Source organism: Coffea arabica, chromosome 5e (genome assembly GCF_036785885.1).
Source record: "Coffea arabica cultivar ET-39 chromosome 5e, Coffea Arabica ET-39 HiFi, whole genome shotgun sequence".
Lineage (NCBI taxonomy): Eukaryota > Viridiplantae > Streptophyta > Magnoliopsida > Gentianales > Rubiaceae > Coffea > Coffea arabica.
The window spans coordinates 35,498,183-35,511,393 of NC_092318.1; positions in this window are offsets into that span (position 1 = coordinate 35,498,183).

Here is a 13,211-nt window from a genome sequence, read left to right on the forward strand (position 1 = left end):
ATGTGGTATATAAAAGTGTGTAATCCTGTTCATGTGTTATATTTGATTTGTAAATGTCCATTTTCAAGGATTATATGAAGTTAATTGTATTCGGTTGGGTTTCGGACAGGTTCGGAATTTGAACGAAGAAGGAAAAAATTTTGGCGGGAATCTATGCAGGAGAATCCGGCCGCAAATCCGGCCATATCTTGGCCGGATTGCAGGCCGGATTGACAGGGAAATTTTGGAATCCGGTGGATTGGCTACTGCCTCCAATCCTGCCAGGAATCCGGCCGGATATCCGGCTAGAATCCAATCGGATTGTGACGTGGTAGTCACTATTCACTTTCCGTTTCGATTTTCGATTTTCGTTTTTCCGTTTCGTGATTATTGCTTTGTTTAAGCGTGCTAATGTATTCCCGAACAATTTGAGTTGTGTATAACCGTCTTAGTAGTCCTGGCGAGAGTTGGGCAGGCAGTTCGCCGACCCCTTTGGTATGCCTTCAGGGAAGGTAGGGCTGTCACAGTTGGTATTAGAATTTAGGTTAGAAATGACTTATGCAAGTTTGATTTATTGCTTTTTAGGACCTTTGGGGACTGTGTTAAGACGCCGTTAAGTGTGATTATATTGTCTAAGATGTAAACCTTTGCTATCCTTGTAGGTTATGGTCGGAACGAGTGAAGAGGGCGGAGGTGAGCCACCTCGGAGACGCCCACAAGTCATCGACTACCAAGAGAGGCCGGGAGGTCCGATCCGACTTTGGTATACTGCTAGTCAGACCCGTCGCTGTAGGCGTTGCCAGAATTACTCTTATGCACACCATGTGGTCATGGTGGTACTAGATGAAAGAAGAAGGTTTAGACGTTCCGCCTCTAGGGATCACACCGAGACGCTTAGACTGAGGGGCATCATGAGGATGCAAGCCGATCGGATTGGAGAGCTCTAGGGGGATATAACCATGGAGCAAGAGCGAACGAATGCTCTGAGGGAGCAGTTGCAAGTGGTTAACAACCGTCTCACGAATGTGGTTCGAGAAGTTAGAGACCGTTCCGGCGGAATCATTAATGAGCGTGAGGCGTTAATCCAAGGGGTGATTGGCTCCAATGCGCAAGTGGAGGCTTCAAGTGACTGAACTTCTGGAGAGGGGAGCACTCCTAGTTCTAGCCAAGGGGGAGAGTCCGTGGGCTCAGTGGGGAACTAGGCTAGAGCTCCTTTGGGTTAAGTTTTGATTCCATGGGAGGAGTAGGTTAGGGGACGAACTTTTAGCTAGTTGCTTTTATAGGTTTGGACTAGCTAGTTTTGTACATAGCACTTTTGATGACTCTGTTATCTCATGGAATTTCTTTTGTTTGTATCTGGCTAGCTGTTACTGTGTAACTTGTTTGATTGTGTTATGTGTATATATGTGTTTGATTTGTGAGTGTTTCTTGTTCCTTGTTTATGCTTACATCAATCTTTAATGTTATATTTATGTTTCGGCCCTAGATTGGTTAATTTCGATGGAGGGAACCCGTAGTGGACGGGATCATGGTCGCGGATTTAGACAACCCTCGAATGAAGGAGGTAACCAAGAACCAACACTTGAACCGCATCGTGAACCTAGGGTCGGTCTGAATGTTCAAGTAGCTGCAGCCATCCAACGAATGACCGACTTGTTGGCTCATGTAGTAGAGCATCAGGGTCAAAACCCTAATCTCCAACCCGGAAACCCTGGTAATTACGTGAAGAGCGAGGATAGAGCCCTTAAAAGGTTTCAGAAATTTTTCCCACCAAAGTTTAATGGCAGGCCAGATCCAGATGTGGCCGAGAGATGGTTGGAAAAAATGGTGGACATATTTGCTGCCCTGCACTACGTGGAAGAGAGGCAGGTGACTTTTGTTGTCTTTCAACTAGAAGGGGCAACCCGTTCTTGGTGGAACGTGATTCGCATAAAGTGGGAAAGAGAGCAAACACCAAGGACGTGGGTGAATTTCATGAGGGAGTTCAACGCTGAGTTTTTCCCTCCTTTGATTCAAGAACGAAAAGAAGATGAGTTTATTCGGCTCCACCAGGGGACCCAGACCGTAGCCGAGTATGAGAGCCAATTCACTCGATTGTCCAAATTTGCCCCCGAATTAATTTTGACCGAACAACGAAGAATAAGACGTTTTGTTCAGGGTTTGAATGTGGAGATCCAGAAGTACCTGGCTATAGCTCAAATTACTGCTTTTAGTAAGGCCGTGGAGAAGGCTCAACGAGTGGAAAGCGTCAGGCTACAAGTGAGAAACTTCCAAGTAAAGAAGCGAGAATTTCCTAGCAGTAGCTCAGGACAGGAAGCTGTGTATAACCGTCTTAGTAGTCTTGGCGAGAGTTGGGCAGGCAGTTCGCTGACCCCTTTGGTACGCCTTAGGGGAAGGTGGGGCTGTCACAGTTGGTATCAGAACCTAGGTTAGAAATGACTTAGGCAAGTTTGATTTTTTGCTTTTTAGGACCTGTGGGTATTGTGTTAAGACGCCGTTAAGTGTGATTATATTATCTAAGACGTAAACATTTGCTATCCTTATAGGTTATGGCCGGAACGAGTGGAGAGGGCGGAGGTGAGCCACCTCGGAGACCCCCACAAGTCATCGACTACCAAGAGAGACCGGGAGCTCCGATCCGGCTTTGGTATACTGCTAGTCGGACCCGTCGCTGTAAACGTTGCCAGAATTACTCTTATGCGGACCATGTGGTCGTGGCGGTGCTAGATGAAAGAAGAAGGCTTAGACGTGCCGCCGCTAGGGATCACACCGAGACGCTTAGGCTGAGGAGCATCATGAGGATGCAAGCCGATCGGATTGGAGAGCTCCAGGGGAATATAGCCATGGAGCAAGAGCGAACGAATGCTCTGAAGGAGCAGTTGCAAGTGGTTAACAACCGTCTCACGAATGTGGTTCGGGAAGTTAGAGACGTTCCGGCGGCATCATTAATGAGTGCGAGGCGCTAATCCAAGGGATGATTGGCTCCAATGCGCAAGTGGAGGCTTCAAGTGACGGAACTTCTGGAGAGGGGAGCACTCCTAGTTCTAGCCAAGGGGGAGAGTCCGTGGGCTCAGTGGGGAATTAGGCTAGAGCTCCTTTGGGTTAAGTTTTGATTCCATGGGAGGAGTAGGTTAGGGGACGAACTTTTAGCTAGTTGCTTTTGTAGGTTTGGACTAGCTAGCTTTGTACATAGCACTTTTGATGACTCCGTTATCTCATGGAATTTCTTTTGTTTGTATCTGGCTGGCTGTTACTGTGTAACTTGTTTGATATGGTTGTGTTATGTGTATATATGTGTTTGATTTGTGAGTATTTCCTATTCCTTGTTTATGCTTACATCAATTTTTAATGTTATATTTATGCTTCAGCCCTAGATTGGTTAATTTAACTCGAACATGAGCATCATTAATTAAACTTGATCAAGAAAAATATGTTCTGGAATTGAGAATGCATTAAAGTGAAGCATTTTTTTCATGGCATCAAATAGCTGAAATTATTGACTATTTATTTTTTTATCAAAAAAAAATCTTTTTGTCCAAAATAGTCAAATGCAACAAATAAACATAAACAATTAAAATAGTAGTAATAAAGGGCCCAATATATTTACTGAGCATGTGTTGCTAGGGCAAGAAATCTTATTTCAAGAGAGAGGCGAGTCAAAATTGCTATCTTTAATGTTCCTAAATTAACTGCATAGTTAAATTTTTCAAAGTTTATACAAAAACATTTTTCCTTTTTCTCTTAAGAGGATCGGGAATGGGACTCCACCAATACAATACATTTGGTAGCTCAAACCTAAAATTCGTTCCTTACTAGTGGTGCATCTTACCAACAAACTATATTTCTTTATCATATATGTAAACATAACTTAATTTTGAAGTAAAACACATATGACAGTAAAATGCAACTTAATTCTTAAGATGCTTTACTTGTCATTTGCACCTCAAATTTGCGTCACCAATGGATAGTTGAAATCCCACACTTGATCCTCTCCAGGGGAAAAGAAAAAGAACGAAAATAAAATGAAAAGACAAAACGATTATTAAATGTTCAGTAGGACCTATCCAACCGCTGTATAGCAGGCGCGGTTAATCAGTCCCCATGCCTTTAAATTTTGAAAGGACAAAATTAGTTCAAAGTTTATGCATATGGGAAATGTTTGCATGCCGCTGAAATTTGCTGGTCAATTTTAATGACCATAAAGTGAACCGTTCTATGTGAAATTGACAAAGTCAGGGTAATGCCATGTTTTCCCAAAGAAAATGTGTCAATGGTTAGATGAACAATCATTGCTATGGTATTATGTCTTCGTGACGAATGGGATTCTGACTTTTCAACAGCTTAGGCTACATGGACATCAGGATCATTGATGTAAACTTGAATTAAATGCTCTACATGTGTACTTTCCTTTCAATTTTTGTTTTTCCTAGGTGGGATTAAGCTTGGTTTTGGTCAAATCAGGCAGCGTTTAAATATTGACTTTGTCACCCGTCACTGTCCTAGCAACGGTATTGGATAATTTCTTGGATAATTATGTCCTCAACTATCATCACATATTGGATAGTAATTTTTCAAGTAGAAATAAATATAGCTTTCAGCTTATCCTACATGTTTTAAGTTATTCCATAGTGTTTTTCTAACTTTGACCCATGTGTGACAAGAAGTTGTATGGTTTATTCTTTTTAAGTTTTTGCTTTGAGAGATTTCTCCGAAATTACTTAAGCCACTATATTTGCAAGGTGTTTTAGAGGTATCTTTAGAGGAGCTTCCTCAAATATTTCAAACAATAGATTCACCATTCAATAGATGAAGTAAAATCTTGAGTAACACGTAGGACACTCTTTGACAAAGTTGGTAACAATTTGACAAAGTTAGCAGGTAGAGCTTCTTTTCTTTCCTAAAGAAAAAATTTATGACAAAGTTAGCAACAATTTCACAAAGTTAGCAGATAGAGCTTCTTTTCTTTCCTAAAGAAAATGTTTATGATGCTGATAAAGTTCCTCCGCATCATCCACCGAAGAGGCACTTGACTATTACGCATTAAATGTTTCCATCTTGATAAATACTATCGCAATGCTAGAGTAGGAGAGAGATTGGAAAATGGAAAGAGACGTTGGCCATTTGATTCCAAACGCACTCGTAAAGTAATTGACTATTGGGGTGCAAATGTGCAAGGTTTCGGAATCAAGGAATTGACTATTGACTTTTCCATATGTATTCACTTGGAAATTTCTTGTCTTCATACTTTGGGCCTGTTGGCAAGTAAGCTTTTGGTCAAGTTTATTTACTACAAATTTTTTAACAATTTTAACTATAGTAATCTCAAAAAATTTCTCAAAATTATTAAACTATATATTTCAAAATATCTAAAAATTTACGTGCTTTAAAATTTTTTCTTACAACTTCTATAGTAAGTTATAGTAAAGTTTTAAACAAACATTCAAAAAACTCATTTACCAAACGGGGCTTTTGTTCTAGCATACGAAAGGATGTTGATAGCAAGTGATGTCAAAATGACAGAAAAGGAAAAGGAAAAGTTAGTTGTAGTAGAATTCAGAATACAAATTAATCCACAATGTCTTGTTTTATTAGCACTACAAATTTGTTAGAGTAAAATGAAGTTCTATTTGCAAAAAATTAATAAATGAATAAATGAAGGTTGTTGAATTGAATAAAAAAGCAAGAGTACATAGAACTAAAAAGATTCAAGAAAAGATTAAGGGAAAAACTACGTTATTTACTTATAAAATAATAGATCTATTTGCGTGCAAGTGAGAGAGAGAGAAATGAGAATAATAGAAACAAGAGTGAAAGACCCTAACTGAAAACACTTAATTAGAGGGAAAAAGAGGAGTAATTAATCCATAATGGATCTAGGAAAATCAATCAACATGTGTAAAGTTGATTGATTGAGGATAATTTTGACATTTAAGTAAAAAACACTCGAGAAGAAAGATAATTGCTCTGGCAACATCATTTGGCCTACAGTGACATGCAGCAGGTGATAACATATATTCGGTGTAGTCTATTGGAAAGAATAATTCTAGCTTTAGTCATCCAGAATGATTTACATAGTTTGGTTTGGTGCAATCTATAAATTAATCTTGTGCAGAAACCTAAAAGGTCTTAAATCCTTCAACTTACTTCAATTGTAGCAATTTTTTTGTGAAACTTAAAATAAAATTGAATGAGTCACAAATTACAATTTGACTACAAAATTCATTAGAACGAAAGTATAAGCCAATTATTTTTGCTAGAACAATAATAAACTCAAAAATTTTTAAGCCTCTTCCATGGATTGAAACCCAAAAGAGGAAAAAAAAAGGGAAAAGAGGTTGAGTTTTGCTGGCATATAATTGATAGGAAGGCTATCTTTTGGTTACAAATTGGAAGGCTATTTCAAACAAAATATATTTCATCTGTTCTGCCTGTTAAAACTTTACAGCTTTCAAAGGTTCATTACGTCTCAATTCTTTTTATGTGATTTTTATGTCCCAATTCTCTCTTTGTGGTATGGTTTTGGGCAGTGGACCTTTGCCAAAAACAAATTTAATCCCTTTTACTGGAAAATGATCCAATTTTGCTCTCCCTTACATTTTCAGCAAAACAAAATCGAACATTCACTTAACCACTATAGGCTTTGTAGTATTTAACCCAACTAAATACTTTACAATTTTTCACCATCGATGACAAAAAAAGACTTATCTTATAATCTTTATTTTTTATAAAGTTAATTGTTGACTAGATTTTTAGAAGTGCTAAAAAATTGTCTGATTTCATGCATTATAATAACATTTAAAAATTTAATGTTATTGTGAAAATCCATTATTTGACAGAAGATAAACAATATGATGTTTAGGCACCATTCTGAAAGAAATTCATGCTTCTGATATTACTTACAGAAATTTAAGTATTGAGTAAAAGATGAATGGGTGAGATGCATATTCTTCAAGGCTGTTACAGTAATAGATCCTTTAGCATTCTGACAAAAGATAAAAAATATATTATTATCGGAATGCTAAAAGATCAAAAGTTGAATGCAATGTCCAAAAGAATACTTCATGTGTACAGTCTAAATTTGTAGCAATAATTGTGTAAAAGTTGTGGACTTCTCAAGCGGTGTTTTGCACCTAACAGGTTGGGAGCTCATTCAAACCAGAGAGCAGACCGGTCAACAATGTTATTAATATTGAATACAGTGTATGTTGCAAAACTGCCAAGTGTGATGTGGGGTATATTTGCTATGTGAATAACATAATTTCAAAGTGTAGCTGAAGACTTGAAAAGAATTTGTTATTAACTGTTCCAATTCACTGGAAAAACAATTCTAACTCTAGCCACTACATATATAGCAAGTACACCTAATGGAAATTCGAGACCTAACAAGTTCTATTTCACTCCATTTTAAGATAAAATGATTGTTTCAATTTTTTTGACACCATATTATAATTTATTTATATAGCAACTTACATCATATAATATGATTCATATTCCAACTCATTTATACTCAAAGACAAACTTGTTTGAAATAGAAATTAGTGAGGCCACATCCACACCACTAGAAACATTTGCTGTTATGGCAGCTCAAGCTATCATTACACGTCCGTTTGATGACGTTTCTACTCTAGTGATCTATTGAAAACATGATTCATTCTAACATTAGGGTATGTAATAACGGATACCTTTATGGTGGGAACCTGCCTACGGTAGGAAGGCTGGCAAAGAGCGACACGTGTTGACGTTATATACAGTCCAAACAGAGACGTTAAATTGTTGCATAACGCGTGAAGAGAAAATATACAAGAATCGTCTGCGGATGCAACCAGAAAGCACACTGACTTCCGTACGAGTTGGGCCAAGAAGTGTTATTGCATGTTAAAATCAGAGGCATTTATGTATTTGCAAATGTACCCATTACCAATGGAAAAATGTTGCAAATGCTTTGGACAAAAAATGTGTGTAAAGAAGGTACCGAAATTTTAAGAAATAATAAATGATTATCGCACACGCGTGGGGGATAATAATTTGGAAGAAGGAAAAGTGGAGGTAAACGAAAGGATTCAAGCCTTTATTATATTTATATACATATATAAATTTAGTACCCAAGTGTTCAACTTAAGCATCCGGGAAAATGGTCCCATAACTATTGATACGGTAAACAACACAATTTTAGACATGATATAATAGGTTCTAAAAATTTTAGCGACCATTTGATTACCCGTTAGACCAATCCACTTGAATAGGATTATGGGTAAAATACGGGAGTAAATTTGTCATTCAAAATAGTAAGTTAACGTAATAAATTAGTAACTTTTGCAGTCGAAAAGGTAAATTGTAAGTAATATGAAACATACTTTTTAAAGAGATAAATTACAATAGTATATCCCAAATATACTTTTGAGGAAGTAAGTTTATTTGAAGTAAAAATATGTTTTTATACAGAAATAGTGAGTTTTAGTTATAATATAGTAAATTTGATTAATGACAAAAACATGCTATTTTATGGCCATAATATTGTATTATGCTTAAAAAACTTATACGTAGCCCATATTTTAGAGTTATTTGAAATAACACAAAAATGTATTATTAATGACTGAGTACGTTACTTAGTCAGTACAGTTATTATACTTGTATACATACTTGATAGTATGTGTATAAATAAGCATTTTTGAGATTTATGGGGAAATTGATTTTTTCTTTTGCAGTTTAAAAAAAAGGTAAGTGAAAATCTTTTTTCTCAGAGCACAAAAATCTACAAGTCAAAGTTGTTGGTCTAAAGGGGAAAGAAACATTCTGAATATCATTGTTTATAGTACTAAATAAATTAGATGTAAAATGCTCGTTAAAAGCAGGTGCGTTGACATATAATAAAGGAAAGACATAAAGAGTAGGCCATTTACGGGAAAAGTTGTCATTCATAAAAATAGCAACGCTTTACAGTTTTCTTATCATTCTTGCAACGTATGAGCAAAATGGCAATAATTAAAATAGTATTTTATTCGAATTATACATATTTCATTAATTTTTTTCCATTTAAAAAATGAATGAGAATCTTTTAGGAGAAAGCACATAAGTCAAAGGAATGATGTAAAAGGGAAAAGAATAACATATACGTATAGTACCTATAGTTTATATTCGAAGGACTGTAGTGCTATTTTTGAAAAATATCCTGAAAAATATGTAATCAAAACGGAACCGATTCTTCACTATTTAAAATGTCATATCTGTGATTGTGTTGTAACTGTTATCCATTGGTATCGTAAAGTATCATTTTCCCATCAAATTTCACCTCTTTAACACCAATTTTCCCATAAACCAATTCATTTATCGGATAAAATACATGAAAATTCGGTTTTGAATAAAATAGTAGCTGTTTATGACTTTCCTCCATTATAAGAACAGAGTACCCATTTTTGCATAAACAAATTTATTTATCGGATGAAATAAAAATAAATCCATTGTTCAATAAAACACTAATTCTTTATGCCTTTCCTCCAATATAAAAACAGAGTACCCATTTCAGCCCCTCTAGAAAAATTCCACCTCTTTAACACCAATTTTCCCATAAACCAATTTATTTGTCGGATAAAATACATGAAAATTCGATTTTTCAATAAAACACTAGCTCTTTATGGCTTTCCGCCATTATAAGAACAGAGTACCCATTTTTGCATAAACAAATCTATTTATCGGATGAAATTAAAATAAATTCATTGTTCAATAAAACACTAACTCTTTATGGCTTTTCTCCATTATAAAAACTGAGTATCCATTTTAGCCTCTCTAGAAAAAAAATCTTGGCTTTGTCACTGACTGAAATGTTTGTAACTGTGATTTATCCTTAGTGAAAAAATGTATGATATGTAATTTTTTCACTGTATTGAATTTATATGATGGCAAATTAAATGGGTCAATTGGATTAGTGTGCAGCAGTTTTGTGAATGATTCTGAGAGTAAACTATATTATGGCAATAAAATACATTGAATTGTGAAAATTATTTTTTCAACATGCTCCTAAATTTTGAATATGTGACTTTCGCTGTTGCGAATACCTTAAATTAACAGTTAGTTATTACTATGAGTAATGTGGTAAATGTGAGTTGTGAATGTCAGTAATAACTGTTAGTTAATACTATACTGACTAAACCTCTGCATAAACCCTTCTTGTGCCAGTCAGCTTCTACCGCTCAGCCATAAAGAAAATGTCAAATCCTAAGGTGTTCTTTGACGTACTGATTGGAAAAGTGAAGGCTGGTCGGGTTGACATGAGCATGATTATAGGATTTGTACGAGCAATTAAAGGATTAGTCGTGAGATAAACATTTCTTAATTTTAGAAATGTAAAATTGTAATAAAATAGTATTCGAACTTTTGACAATTTGGAAAGCTCCTTATCTAAAATTCTCTCTGCAATACATATAGACAGATATAGATGTCTTTTTTTTGGTGGTTGAATGTCATATTCGCGAACTATCTGCAGAAAAAAATAAATTTGTAGACTAAACTAATTTTGTTATACCAACTCTGTTATTCTTATTATTGTATTAATTGTTATGCTATTTCTCTCATTTTGTTAGGTCTACATTAATGCAAGTTTAATTCCTATTATGTCTTGTGTCCCAGAAAATACATATTATCCTATTCAGGTGGATACGTCCAACTGATAATCAAATTGATGCTAAAAATTTAGAATGAATAAGTTGCTTTTGCATAATGGTTGGAAAGGTTTCTTGAGACTTTATGAATGAGGTGTCTTGCGGTTGCCAAAAGAATTTGTAGCATATTTTTGTATTGGAAATGGAGTTAAAACTTGCTATGGGTTACTTTTCTGTATTTCAATTTCATCGTAAAGGGTAATTTATTGTTCAACCTAATTTCATTCTAATTTTATCTAACTAATAAATTAACGTATGAAAATAGATAATTCATGGAGAAAAGCCATAAGTAACTGGTGCTTTATTGAAAAATGGATTTATTTTTATTTTATCCAATAAATAAATTTATTTATGAAAAATGGGTACTCTATTCTCATAATGGAGGAAAGCCATAAAGCTAGTGTTTTATTGGAAAACATATTTTATTTTATTTTATCCGATAAATAAAATTTTTATATGCAAAAATGGGTACTGTGTTCTTATAACGGAGGAACGTGATAAAGAGGTAGTATTTTATTGAAAAATAGGTTTATTTTTAGTTTAGCCGATAAATAAATTTTTTAATGACAAAATGGGTACTTTGTTCTTATAATGGAGAAAAGTCATAAAGAGCTAGTGTTTTATTGAAAAACGGATTTCATTTTAGTTTAGTCAATAAATAAATTTTGTTTATGCAAAAATCGGTACTGTGTTCTTATAATGGAGAAAAGTGCTAAAGAGTTAGTATTTTATTAAAAAATGGGTTTATTTTAAGTTTAGGCGATAAATAAATTTTTGTGAGAAAATGGGTACTTTATTCTTATAATGGAGAAATGTCATAAAGAGCTGGTGTTTTATGGGAAAATGGATTTATTTTTATTTTATCCAATAAATAAAATTTTTGATGAGGAAAATGGGTACTGTGCTCTTATAATGGAGAAAAGTCATAAAAAGCTAGTGTTTTAACCTAAAATCGGTTTTTTTTTTATCCATTAATTTTTTTAGGAAAAAATGAGTACTCTGTTCTTATAATGGAGGAAAGGCATAAAGAGCTAGTGTTTTATTGCATAAAAGGTTTATTTTTTTTCATCCAATAAATAAATTTTTTAAGCGAAAACGGGTGTTAAAGAGGTGGTATTGGATGAAAAAATGATATTTTAGAATACCAATGGATAACAATTAAAACACAATCACAGATTTGGTATTTTAAATAATGAAGAATCGGTTCCATTTGCATTGCATATTTTTTGGGGTATTGTCAAAAACAGCACTGTAGTCCTTCGAACGTGAAATACAAGTACTGTACATATCTGCTATTCCTTTCCCTTTTAGACCAATCCTTTTGACTTATGTGCTTTCTGATAAAAATTTTCAATTATTTTTTTAATTTGCAAAAAATAAATTAATTCTGTATAAATCGAAAAGATTACTATTTCAATTATTGGCACTTTGCTCATGCTTTGGAGGACTGGTAAGAAAGCTGTGAAGAGCTGGAATTTTTATTAATGAAACCTTTTTCCATAAATGGCCTGATTTTTATGACTTTCCTTTATTATATGTCAAAGTACCAGTTTTTAACCAGCATTTTATATCTATTTATTTGGTACTTTAAACAATGCTATTCAGCTATATCTTTCCCTTTCAGACCAACTATTTTGACTTGTGGATTTTGGTGCTCTGCGCAAAAAATATTTCGCTTACTTTTTTTTTAAACTGCAACAGAAAAAATTTAATTATGTATAAATTTAAAAAATACTAATTTTTTCACATACAATCAAGTATTTATACAAGTATATTAACATTACTTACTAAGTAAGGTACTCAGTTTTAATCATTAATAAAATATTTTAGTGTTATTTTAAATAACAATAAAATATGGGCTTGGCATAAGTTTTTTAAGCATAATAGAGAATTTTTGCCATAAATTAGCATGTTTTTGTCATTAATCAAATTTACTATGTTATAAGTAAAAATGATTATTTATGTATAAAAACATACTATTACTTCAAATAAACTTACTCCCTCAAAAGTATATTGAGGATAAAAATTGTAATTTATCTCTTTAAAAAGTATGTTTCGTAATACTTTCAATTCACGTTTTGGGCTGCAAAAATTACTAGTTTATTACGTTAACTTACTATTTTAGATGACAAACTTATTTCCTTATTTTTACGCATAATCCTATTCAAGTGGATAAGTCCAACAGGTAATCAAATGGTTGCTAAATTTATTATAACCTATTATAATAAGTTTTTTTACCATAACGATAGTCATGGGACCATTTTCCCGGATGCTTAAGCTGAACACTTGGTTACTAAATTTATATATGTATATAAATATAATGAAGGCTTGAATCCTTTCGTTTACCTCCATTTTCCTTCTTCCAAATTATTATCCCCCACGCGTGTGCGATAATCATTTATTATTTCTTAAAATTTCGGTACCTTCTTTATGCACATTTTTTGTCCAAGGCATTTGCAACAATTTTCCAGTCGTAATGGGTACATTTACAAATGCATAAATGCCTCTGGTTTTAACATGCAAAAACACTTCCTGCCCCAACTCGTACGGAAGTCAGTGTGCTTTTTGGTTGCATCC